General features: G+C 40.0%; 1 protein-coding gene across 1 annotated transcript in view; it reads left to right on the top strand.

The window, feature by feature from the left end:
* Positions 1–86: 86 nt before the first annotated feature.
* Positions 87–13,163, top strand: part of erich2 (glutamate-rich 2) — an 87,514-nt gene continuing 74,437 nt past the window's right edge. Inside the window, exons 1-2 of the mRNA XM_052021367.1 lie at positions 87–188; positions 12,265–12,301. The gene's annotated coding sequence lies outside the window, so the exon portion shown is untranslated. The remainder of the gene's footprint in view (positions 189–12,264; positions 12,302–13,163) is intronic.

The following is a 13,163-nucleotide window of genomic DNA, read 5'->3' as shown; positions in this document are numbered from 1 at the left end:
CGCCCCCCGCGGCTGTTGCCAGGGAGACCGTTTGTTTGGTTGTCGACTCGCACAGCTGTCAGCCCCCGGAGGACACAGACCCCGGGCCCGCTTCAAATGGTTTTGTGAAGAACTAAACTCCGCCACCGGCTCCCCGGGACCGGTTGTCAGCGCTTCACCGATTTCACGGTCTCGAAGGACATGATCAGGCGAGTATTGACGGGTAACTTCTTTCCTTACAGGTTAACTGGTTAGTGAAGAGAGTGCCTTCCACGGGGGTGGGGCTTTTAACTGTGGTTAGTTGCTGCAATCACTTCAGGTCCTTGTGGAGAAGGTTTCCTTTGAGGTTGTGGCCACAGTCTAGGCCCCGCCTGACTCCAGGCACCTGACCTGTGATACCACTCGTAGGAGGCCCGCCCCCGCTGTGCTCAGTCACACCTGCCTACATCAACAGAAGACGGTGTGGTGTGCATCAACTTCCGAGAGAAATTCACTGAAATGGAGCAGCCATATACACAATGTGGCAGGTCAGAGACTAGGAATCTCGCGGTGAGTAACTCACCTCCTCACTCCCCAAACCCTGTCCACCATCTACAGGGCTCACCAGAAGTGTGATGGAATACTCTTCACTAGCCTGGATGAGTGCAGCTTCAACACCCAAGAAACTCGACATTATACAGGAAACAGTAGCCTGCTTGAGAGGCACCCCATCCACAACCATTCATTCACTCCTCCACTGATGCACAGTAGCAGCAGTTTGTACGATCTACAGGATGCACTGCAGCAACTCACTAAGACTCCTTAGACAACATCTTCCAAACCAGCAATCTCCACCTGCTCGAAGGACAGCGACAGCAAAAGTGTGGGAACACCACCACCTGGAAGTTGCCCTCCAGGCCTACACCACCCTGACTTGGAAATATGTTGCTGTTCCTTCACTGGCACTGGGTCAAAATCCTGGTACTCCTTCTCCAACAACATTGCGGATATATCCACAGCTTGAGAACTGCAGTGGTTCAAGAAGGGAGCTCATCACCAGCTTTTCTAAGACGATTAGTGACAGGCAATTAAATGCTACCTCAGCCTGTGAAGCCCACATCCCTTGAATGAATAAAGAAAATGAACAAATAAACAGATTCGCAAGGCTTTTAGATTTTGGCAGGGAAGGGGGTTGTTTTGGGGAAGGGAAGGTGACAACACAAGGTTGTGGACACATTCATGTAAGTCCTCGGATATCTCCTGATTTCCCTGTGCTGTCCCTGGTGAGACTTTATTTTTTAAAATGTCAAAAACTTATGGAATGCAGGGGTTACAGAGGACAAGAGATACAGAAGATGAATGTAAGAAGTCATGGTGAATCTTGATACAAATGATTAATATTTGGAAAACAATATGACATTTCTGGATACCACTGCAGATGATGTTGAGGGACTGGAGAGAAAAGAGCACACATTCTCCTGGATCCTGACAATAAGTTAGGTAGAGGCATGGTGTTTGGTGCAAAGATGTAAAACATATATGATGGAACTCCATCTGACTTCCAGATACTTGGCATAGGCCACATTCAGCAAAAACTCATTTGGACATAGAATGTACATTGCAATTTTTAAAAATTTAAAATGGGTGTAATGCAAAGCTGGGTGCACTGTTTGTCTGGATGCAATGTTCTGTTCCCAGCTGGTGCCATATTTGCTTTTACTTTGGGTGACGACCACAAGTGGATGATTGTATGTATGAAAAGAAGGGTCCATTGCCTGTTTTGGGAACCTCTTTAAGAAGCTAGGTGGTGCATATACAGTGCAATCTCCAAATTGCTTTGCCAGTTCTATACTAGCCTAACCACCAGTTCTTGTTGTCAGCTCTGGAAAATCAGAACATAATAAAACAAGAGTATGGTATGTTGTGCATCAACTTATGAGAGAAAGTCTCTGAAATGGACAATGTAAACAGATTCACAATGCTTTGGGACTCTGGTGGAGGGAGGTTGTGGAACTATAGGGAACCCAAATTTGCTGCATAGTTCAAGATAAAAGCTAATCCTGTATGTCAGCTCCACTTTTTTTTTGCTGTTCCCATGTCCCTTGATTTCCAAAGTGCTCAAAAATTAGACAGTCTCGGCCTCGAATACACGAGGCAGCCACCTCCCCCTGGGAAAGAGAATTCCAAAGATTTCAAATCCTCTAAGTAAAAACACTAAAAGGGTCTACAAAGAAAAAGAATAACTAAGGTAAATGTTGTTCCTCAGAGGATGAGCCAATTAGTAACAATCGCATCAGGTAACAATCTAGAAAATGAAGGTAAGAATATTCTTCCTTGGCTGATGAGGTTAAATATGAATACTGTGCTCCAGCTGTGATCTCTCCAGCTTGCTGTATAATTGTAGCAAAACTTGGCTTACTTTCTTACTCTAGCTCCTTTAGAGTAAAAGCCAAAGTAACCAATTCCTTCCTTATTGCTTGCTATACCTGCATGTTTGCTAGTTTCTTATTGTTAAGTATCCTGTTTTTCTAATCTTCCTAAAGAGCTGAATAATCTCACATCTTCCCACATAGTAGTCCATTTTCTACATTATTTGCTTGACTAACCTGTAAGTAAGCATGGAATAATTGTCATAAAAACATTTGAAGGAGAAACTTTGAAGATATGCATGCTAAAAACCTATTGGAACTAATGAGGTCAAAATTCGTCCCTTTGCATACTCTTCATGACCTTCTTGTATCTCATTTTCCTGCCAATATTTGTACTTATCAGCAAACTTGGATACTGTGTCTTTTCATCAGTGGTAAGGGTAGGAATTGTGAATAGCTAAGAATTCAGTAAAGGTACCTGTAGCACCCTGCCAGTAACAGCTTGCCAACGAGAAAGCAACTTGTTTATTCCTACCCTGTCTGCTGCACTTCAGTTATTTATTTTTGTATTATTTTACCTCTAACTTTGTGAGCCCTTATTCTGTGTGGCCCATTGTGACAATTCAGATTTCTATCCAATGCTCTGACCCCCCACTTACTAAATTTGTTAGTTACTTGTTAGTTAGCTGTGTACCAAAGCAGACAATATGGGTGTTCCCAAATAGGAAACCATGGATGAATAGAGAGATCCAATCCCTACTGGAGGAGAGGACTGCTGCACACAAATCTGGTGATCCTAATATGTACAAGAAATTGAGATGTGACTTTCGGAAAGCTATCAGGGATGCCAAGAGGCAATACCGACTCAAAATAGAGTCCCTGACCAGCCATCAGTTATGGCAGGGCTTACATGTCATAACCGGCTACAAGACAAAGTCGGGCTGCATAGCTAACAACGGCGCATCCCTTCCAGATGAACTTAATGCATTCTATGCGTGTTTTGAACAGAAGGGAAGTGGATTGTCACCATCCACCCTGACAGCCACCAATGAAGCTGAACCTGTGATCACAGTGGAGGACGTAAGATCAGTCTTCCGGAGAGTGAACACGAGGAAAGCACCTGGCTCAGATGGTGTCCCTGGCTGTGTGCTCAGATCTTGTGCTGATCAGCTGGCAGAAGTATTTGCGGACATATTTAAGCTATCCCTGCTTCAATCTCGTGTTCCCACCTGTTTTAAGAAGACCACCATCATCCCGGTACCGAAGAAAAGCAAGGTAACATGCCTCAATGACTACCGACTAGTGGCTCTGACATCCACCACCATGAAGTGCTTTGAGAGGTTGGTCATGGCATGCATCAGCTCCAGCCTTCCAGACAACCTTGACCCACTGCAATTCAGCTATCGCTGTAACAGGTCTACAGCAGACGCCATCTCCCTGGCTCTACACTCAGCTCTGGAGCATCTGGACAGTAAAGACACCTACGTTAGACTATTGTGTATTGACTACAGCTCTGCCTTCAATACAATAATCCCAAGTAAGCTTGTCACCAAACTCCAAGACCTAGGACTCAACACCTCCCTCTGTTACTGGATCCTTGACTTTCTAACAAACAGACTGCAATCAGTGAGGATAGGCAGCAATACCTCCGACATGATTATACTCAACACTGGTGCCCCACAAGGCTGCATCCTCAGCCCTCTACTCTGCTCCCTATACGCTCATGACTGCGTGGCCAAATTCTGCTCTAACTCCATCTACAAGTTTGCAGATGATACCACCGTTGTAGGCCGTATCTCAAACAGCGATGAGTTGGAGTACAGGAAGGAGATAGAGAGCTTAGTGGAATGGTGTCACGACAACAACCTTGTCCTCAATATCAACAAAACAAAAGAGCTGGTCATTGACTTCCTGAAAGTGGGCGGTGTACATGCACCTGTCTACATCAATGGTGCTGAGGTCGAGAGGGTTGAGAGTTTCAAATTCCTGGGACTGAACATCACCAACATGTCCTGGTCAAATCACGTAGATGCCACGGCCAAGAAAGCTCACCAGCGCCTCTACTTCCTCAGGAGGCTAAAGAAATTTGGTTTGTCCCCTTTGACTCTCACCAACTTTTACAGATGCACCATAGAAAGCATCTTATCTGGATGTATCACAGCTTGGTATGGCAACTGCTCTGCCCAGGACCACATGAAACTGCAAAGAGTTGTGGACACAGCCCAGTGCATCACAGACACCAGCCTCCCCTCCTTAGACTCTGTCTTTACTTCTCGTTGTCTTGGTGAAGCAGCCAGCATAATCAAAGACCCCACCCACCCGGGACATTCTCTCTTCTCTCCTCTTCCATCACTTAGAAGATACAGGAGCCTGAAGGCACGTACCACCAGACTTAAGGACAGCTTCTACCCCACTATGTTAAGACTATTGAATGGTTCCCTTATACAATGGGATGGACTATGACCTCACGACCTACCTTGTTGTGACCTTGCACCTTTTGCACTGCACTTTATCTGTAGCTGTGACACTTTACTCTGTACTGTTATTGTTTTTACCTGTACTATATCAATGCACTCTGTACTAACTCAATGTAACTGCACTGTGTAATGAATTGACCTGTACAATCGGTTTGTAAGACAAGCTTTTCACTGTACCTCGGTACAAGTGACAATAACAAACCAATACCAATACATCCTCAAAAAAAAACTCTATTAGACTTGTCAGATTTCCTTTTTGATTAAAAACTCATTGACTTTTAGTGCTTAATAGATTGTTTAAAACATATGGTTTAAGTTTCAACTGGTTTATTGTTCCCTATTTTCTCTCTCCTTCCTCTTCTGAGTCACACTATTATTTGCTTCTTTCTATTTTGCCCAGACTCTTCCAAAATCTGGGTTAAGAAGTATTAGAAATTCTTCTTTTTACCTCTTATCTGATGTTGGAGGACAAGGAAGTCTACCTTTTTTCCCCTTTACCCCATTTCTCAGGAATTACCAGCAATGTATTGGATCCAAGTTTGCTACCCAACTTTGGGGTCTTTCTTGAGATGTGCAAGATATTGCATCACTGTTATTAAAAATCAGACTTTGGGCCAATTCTATGAATTTTTGGCCCTGAAATTTGGTATATATGAATTTCCACCCCCATTAGTTCTGCAGGTTTTAAATTGCTCTTTTTCAAAATTTTCCTCCAAAATGACATTTATTCTTTGCTCAATCACATTGCAGATCTTCTGTGGCAAGCACTGGGAAAGATTTGTTGTTTTATTTTTCATTTGTTTCAAACAATGGAACAAATTCTAGTTATCCTTAATATTTCCACATAGCTTTGTTCTTCTGATCCTTATGCTCTGAACTTTTGGGTATTATTTCGCCATAGCCACCTGTTGCTTAGAAATCAATTGTAGGCTTTCTAAACACGTCTGAATAACACATATGAAATTAATGTTATATTTAAATTGAAAGTAATGATAAGTTACAAAATGCTTGCTATGTTTTCTGTCTCAGGAATGGGTCAGTTAAAGAGGGAATAAAAAAGTTATAATAACAAGTGTTGACAGATTAAAATGTAATTATACTTGCATTTTATTTGAAAATAGATTTTGTATAAAAAGGCACTGAAATTGGCTGTTTTTCCTCAAGTGAATTAGCAGTATGGGTTTGGTTGAGACATTTTTAAAATTGCATCTTTGAATCGTTAGACTGATAATCAGCATTAGTGAATTTTTTAAAAAAATTATCAACAGATTTGTGTGTGTGCACACATTTGTCATTTCCAAATTTATCGGTTTATGTCACTTAGGTCATTGCCATCAAGTTATTCTCTTCTGCAAATCCTAGCTTTCTGCTTTTCCCTTTGTAAGACCATACATCATAATCATGAAGTTATTGATAGCTGTATAAACACGAGCAGAAAATGTTGCAAAACACCATGGCATCACTTGTGGCAAGAGAAATAATATATGTTCTATCAGAGCTATTTATTGTGTAGTTTTAATAAAATAATTTGTTTCAAACCACAGAGTGGAGCTCCAGGATTTAGGTTTCTTTTTGTAGTGTTTTCTGCTTCATATGCTTTCTTTTTCTGGATTCTGCTTCAAAGAATTGGTGTTTTAAACTATTTAATATAGACAATTGTGTATAGTTTCACTTTGCAATCTCATCTTTATCTTTTCTTATTCCCCTAAACCAGTGTAGAAGAAAAGTAACTAAGTGTGTTGTGTTGCTACTCCAGCATACTGGACATTACTTTGTTACTTTACTTTACTATGAGGTTATGATTTTTATTATTTGATTCAAAAACAATTTACATTTGGTCTGGATTAATTTAATGGTCCAAGCAGACAACATAGGAATTACAGTACATACACAGAAGGTAAAAAAGCAAATCTGTCACTGCATTCCATTTCTGGAGAGCAGAGAACATCTGTGAGATATTGGTGGTTCTGGAATGTGTAAACCTCGGAGCAGGTGTCCTAAGGTATTTGAATGAACAAGTATTAAAACCTGGAAATTATTAGAAATAGGATTAAAAATGTTAAGTGTATCAGAAAAGAATAACAGGACAGATGAGAATGTAAAGATTTGAAGCCTTTGTGTTGTACTTTGTGTTATACTTCTAAGAAGTACTGTACACATTTTACGCAAAATTTTTATAAATTAGCCTTTTGTCTTAAAAGTCAAATGAAGCACTGCCACTTGCCACCCACCATGGTTGACCTCATTGTACCATCTGCACTGACATGAGAGTTGCATTTACAGAACTAAACTTTTAGCTTGTAAAGACAAAATGAGGCTGGATTTTTTACTCAGCAGGAATGTTGAAGTGTCAGTTTGGGGCTTTCTGTCATGTTCCCTACGTAACACATTTGTGCCCAATGCTATTTTAACAGCTGCATTTTCTGTAACATCAGGACTTCCCATCGTATGCAAATGGGAACTTTTAAATATTGGAGGCTAATAATACAATTTGGAGACCATACAATGTTGGCAGTCATTCATAGACCTAATCCTGGAGTTTTGAGTGTCGGTCAATAGCAAGCAGAATTGTGACCAGTAGAATTTGTATTGGACATTTTTTTTTAATGTTTCTGTATGGACCAGGAAGATCAGGAATGCAGTTCTGCATCCTACAAGAAAACTTTAGACTCTTCCTGCACGGGACATCTCATCCCCTCCCCCAATTGCAGTTGCCCCGAGACACTGTCATCTATAACTGACCTTGTTTCCAGGAACTTTTCCGTGGCCCAGAAATCCATTACTGTTAGCCAGCCTTCATGCTGTTCCTTTTCATTTGGGCAGGAGTTGGCCAGATAATTTGGACTCCCATCACTCATGGACTACACATGCTGCAGTTGCTCCCCATGGTTTTAATACTATGTATTTGCATAGTTACAAGCTGCTTGAGATCAATATCGCAAACATAGAATTCTTTGTTCCTGGTACACTTATGGAACCTGATCTTCATTTTCCTTTATACATATTTTTGGACAGTGTTAAGACATGCATTACATTGGATACTATTTAAAGGTATATTAACGTACTAACAATTCAGAAGCTTAGAATCATTCAGCAAGACAAGTTCAAATAATACAATGGTAGTACTTTTGCTCTTGCTGGGTGTGAGTATGTGTGTCAGTGTTTGGGCAGATGCATATGCGTCCATGATGATTATATGCAAAGTTATGTGACAGATCCTAAGCTCTAATCATCTTGGATCTCCTTGTCATTGGACCAAGGTCTAGCTCTGTTAAGTCCATGTAGTAGCCAGGTGAAGTCCGTGTAGTAGCCAGGGGCAATGATCACCTCATGGTAAAATAATTCATATATAGACATTTGCACTATTTAAAATCGTAGTTGTAGCAAGTGATCCATGATCCTGATGGACTGCCTAAGAAGAAGTCATTAGCTTAAGGATAAAATTCTTCAGTGATAGATTTTATAGCACTAATTGCACAAAATGAAACCTGATTAGAGCACTGAAGTCAGAAAGACAGTTTCATTTTAAAGTAATTAAAAACGTAGCTGTGTTATATGTAAATGCAATCATATGCTTTTGTTTATTATTTTCATAATGCTTTGAAATAACCATGGTCTGAACAGCTTGTCCTGCATTTCTCTGTCAGGATCATATCAATTCAGTGTTGTGGGGAGTGGAGGGGTGGGAGGGGGTTAGAGGGGCATTCTCTTTGTGTTTTAGTGGAACCCTGCAGGAACAGTTCTGAATTTTTCATGTGGTTGGCTCACTTCTTTGCTGCCCAGGATTTAATTCAGATCCTAAGTCTCTTCCAACAGTTTATAAATTTCCATTTCAAATGATTTGTATATCTTAAATTTCTTGGGTCTACTTCTGCTTGGGCCTTTAGTTATTTGCCAAATGAGCAAAAGTGACCTCCAGCATTAGCTTTTATTGCCAGTAGTAGTGTTAAGATTTTGGAAAAGGAAAAAAAAATCGCAGATGCTGGACATCTGAAATCAAACAGAAAATGCTGGGAAAAAAACTCACCATCTGTAGAGATAGAAATAGTTGATGCTTCAGATTGATGGAATTTCATCAGAATTAGGAAAGGTTAGAAATTGAACATTTTAAATTGCAGACAATAGAGAGGGGTGGGCAGATCAAAGGGAATGCCTGTGACAGGGAGGATTTCAAGAGAGATGTAAAAGAGAGAGAGTGTAATGACGTGTTACTCTCAGCTGATCGTTCTAGATGAGATGTAAACAGAAATCAATGATGACAGACAACAGAATAATAAATTTGTTTTTACTGAGAGTTACAAAACACTTCAGTTTCTGGGAATCTGAAGTAAAAGAGAATGTTAGATATACCCAGTATATTTAATATACATAGGCATACACATCTCCTGTTATAGCATATGAAGCTGCAAGAAAAGGAAAAGTAAGCATTGATGGAGATGGAAGAGTGAACCAGAGACTTAAGGAAGGAACCATCCCTTCGGAATGCTGAAAGGGAGAGGAAGATATATCTGGTGATGAAATCACATTTAAGTTGATGGACATTTCAGAGAACAGTCTATTGAATCTGGTGGGGTGGAAAGTGAGCCTGGCTGTGATTGGGATGAGAGGGGTTGAGGGCAGAATAGAAACAATGCTATTTCAGAGACCCATCAGCCATCGGGAAGGGGAAGCCACTGTTAAGGAAAAAGGAAGACATCTTGGAAGCACTGACAGAGCCAGAGGAACTGGGGGAATGGAAGCAGAATGAGAACAGATTTAGTCAAGATAGCTGTGGGAAGCTATTGCTGCTGAGATATGTAGTGTTAATATCCATTCCTTGTGTAGTTGTTGAAGATGCGTAAACCTACCATGAATTTAAGTGCACTATTAAATGTTATGTGAGGACTTTTGAGTTTGACTAGTTTTGGCTCTGACAGGAGTATCGTATTCCACGTGCATTTGCATGGCAGTTTTGTTTGTTTTGAGTACTTTGATGTTAACATCAATGTTTTGCTTACTGAACATTTTATGACCCTTAGCCACAGAGAAATTTTACTGTGATGCTTATCGATAATGGAGTGATCTAATGTAATATGGAAAACTATGTCCTTCTCTACTCAAATATTAGGCATGCTCTTCACCTGATGTGTGTACAGGTGGATGAAGGATGATATGATTTAGATATGTTCACTTGTATGTATTGTCTATGATGGTAGTCAGCAGTGAATTACATGTCAATTGTTTTTCCTTCAGTTCAGCTATGTGGATTGCTTGAGTTATAGCAGTAATATATGCATACATGTGTACTAAGAAATAAATGAATAGTTTGTAATGTTTACCAGGTCTATCAAGTGAATGGAAAAACTATTAACATGATTGGAAAAAAAAAATTCTGTTTTTAGTTGCACTCTTAAACAGTAACAGAGCAACAATATTTTTGGTCCAAAGGAAAATGTTTTGCCTATAATGTTTAGAAAAGCATTGGCTCAATGTATTTTAGTGATATAATTTAAAACTAAATTATTGTTCAGTCCCTCTGTTGGCTTGAAACTATCTTTGTAACCTCCTCCAGTTAGTTAAATATCAAATTTGCTGCATTCTTTCAACTCTGGCCTCTTGTGCATCCCTGATTTCCATCACCTCACCATTGGTGACCAGATGGCCCATTACATTTAACTTGATTATACCTACAGAATAAAAATAGCCTATTTGGAAGGGAAGAAGACCAAGGAGCCATCATCCTCAATCCTAAGGGATTGCTGAAAAAGAAGTATTGTCAGGATTTAGGTTTGGGAAAGAATGGGGAGCCAGTGATGAAAGAAATTTATTGCATTAGGAAAGGATCTGTATGTATTTTAAATAACTTTGCTCTATCCCCTTGAATATTTTATTGCTTGGTAAAAGCTACCTTTTTTTTTCTCTGCTTGCTTCATCCTCTTTGTATAATGTTCAGATACAATCCAGCGACTACAAGTAGCTCACTTGTTGTACACTTAATGTATTACAATGAGCACTTCAAAGTGTTATAATTGAGGAGTTGAATCTAATCTTACATCCACTAAAACACAAAATATTATGGATGTTGCAAATCTGAAATTAAAATGGAAAATGCTGGAAATATAGGAGCTCAGGCAGCATCTGTAGAGGGAGAAGCAATTAATCTTTCAGGTATGATGTCAATTTCTAAAATTCACTCTGTGTCTGTCTCTATAGATGTTATGAGATCTCCTGAGTATTTCCAGCATTTTCTGTTATTAGTTTCATTCAGTATTTCTCAATTTCCATCATATCTACGGGAGATGATTTTTTTTTAACACTGCTATACCATTGTCTCACTGGGAATTTTTTTCCACTGACTCTGCCAATATTGACTAAGTCAGCACAGAATTGCACAGTATTCTTAAAGTGTATTTTAACTTGTATTCATGGTTCTACATTTAGACCCAAATTATTCTTCTTTTCCACCTTTGCTCATAGATGTCTATTCATGATAGACACTACTTTATGTCCGTTCCATATGCTGTAATTATCTTGTGCGTTTCAGTTGAAATGTGCATCACATAAATTTGTTCATACTGCTTCTAACTGGATTTCTGAAATAATCCATATAACTGCATCTTGAATATATTTTATAACATTAGTAGATCTCTTGAAGTACTCCTGAAGGTAGGTCACAACACATGCTGTTGTGCGAACAAGAAAAAATTTATACCAATATGGTGCACTTTATATTATTTACAGACGTGTACGTACTTGCCACCAAATAACTATTTTTTATAACACTTCTGTCATTCATGCTTCTCTGATTTTATTTTAACCATATTACAGCTTTACAAAAGTTCTATTTACAAATTTTGGCTATAATGCAATTGCCTTTTTTTTTTAGGATGAGTGCCCTCGATTTATGCAGCCGCCTTCATGTGATCAAACAATGCCTAATTTTAGCATTAAATGGCAATTAAAATCCCGGTTGAATGGAGAGCGATCTTTATTGGCACAGCTACTCACAAAGATGCAATCCACTGGATGTAGCTGTCAGAGAAGGTGCAGGGATGAGGAAGAGGGGAATTGAGCAAGAAAGAGGCATAGCTACACAACAGGTTTGGCAGGGGTTAAAGATGGTAAGAGTTGGGGTGGGGAATGTCAGAGAAAGAAAGAGTAAGAGACAAAGGGAGAGAGAGTCCAAGCGAGGGATGAGAGGGAGATAAAGATACATGGAAGCCAAGGGAGAGAGATGGTTGAGAGTCAAGGGATGAAGGGCAGGCAAGAACTTGGGGTGAAGAGGGTGGGTGAAGAGAGGGGAGAGGGCTCAGAGAAAGGGTCAGGCAAGGGGGGGAGAGAGTTGGGCAAGGATCAGTAGAGAGGTGGAAAGGGGCAAGCGAGAGCCGATGAGATGTAGAGAGGGAAAATGTAGAGAATTGGAAAAAGAAATATTTTCACTTGTGTTTCCTTGCAACATCTCTTTCTTTGTTGTTTTTCAGATACGATTATTGTGGTACCTGTGCAGGTAATGGCATGGTAAGTTAGCTACTGTGCTTTCCACATGTGAACTTTAACTTGTGAAAGGCAACAACTATTATTTCTTAATTTACAGAGTCATACAGCACGGGAACAGGCCTTTCAGCCCAACTGTTCCATGCCAACTAAGATGCCTATCCAAGCTAGTCCCATTTGCCAGCGTTTGGCCCTTAACCTTCTAAACCTTTCCAATCCATGTACGTGTCCAACTGTCTTTTAAAAGTTGTTATTGTACCTGCCTCAACCACTTCCTCTGGCAGCTCATTCCACATAGATATCACCCTTTGTGTAAGAAAAAAAGTTGCCCCTCAAGTTCCCATTAAATCCTTCCCCTCTCACCTTAAACCTATGCCCTCTAGTTCTTGATTCCCCAACCCTGTGAAAAAGACTAAGTGCATTCACCCTATCTATGCCCCTCATGATTTTGTACACCTCTACAAGATCACCTCTCACTCTCCTATGCTCTGAGGAATTAAGTCCTGGACTGTCCAACCTCTCCCTATAACTCAGTCCCTCAAGCCTCCACTTTCTTTCTATAATGGGGAGACCAGAACTGAACACAATACTCCAAATGTGGCCTCACCAAAGCTTTATACATCTGCAACATGACTTTTTGACTCTTATACTCAATGCCCTAAATGATTGTTATATATTATTGTCTATATCTGAGAAGCTTCCAAACTCTATTTGGGTCTGCCATTAACATTTGAATTACTCTGATGTCTTATTTATTCATTTTTTTTTTGAAATACAGGCATCCCTACTTGCCCTTGGGAATGTAGCAGTGAGCTGTCTTTTTGAATCACTGTTATCTTTCTGGTGAATGTACTTCTACAGTTCCAAGATTTAGACCCTGCAGCAA

Source organism: Pristis pectinata, chromosome 1 (assembly GCF_009764475.1).
Source record: "Pristis pectinata isolate sPriPec2 chromosome 1, sPriPec2.1.pri, whole genome shotgun sequence".
NCBI lineage: Eukaryota > Metazoa > Chordata > Chondrichthyes > Rhinopristiformes > Pristidae > Pristis > Pristis pectinata.
Note: the sequence above shows the minus strand (reverse complement) of the source record. Positions and strands in the feature narration are given on the sequence as shown.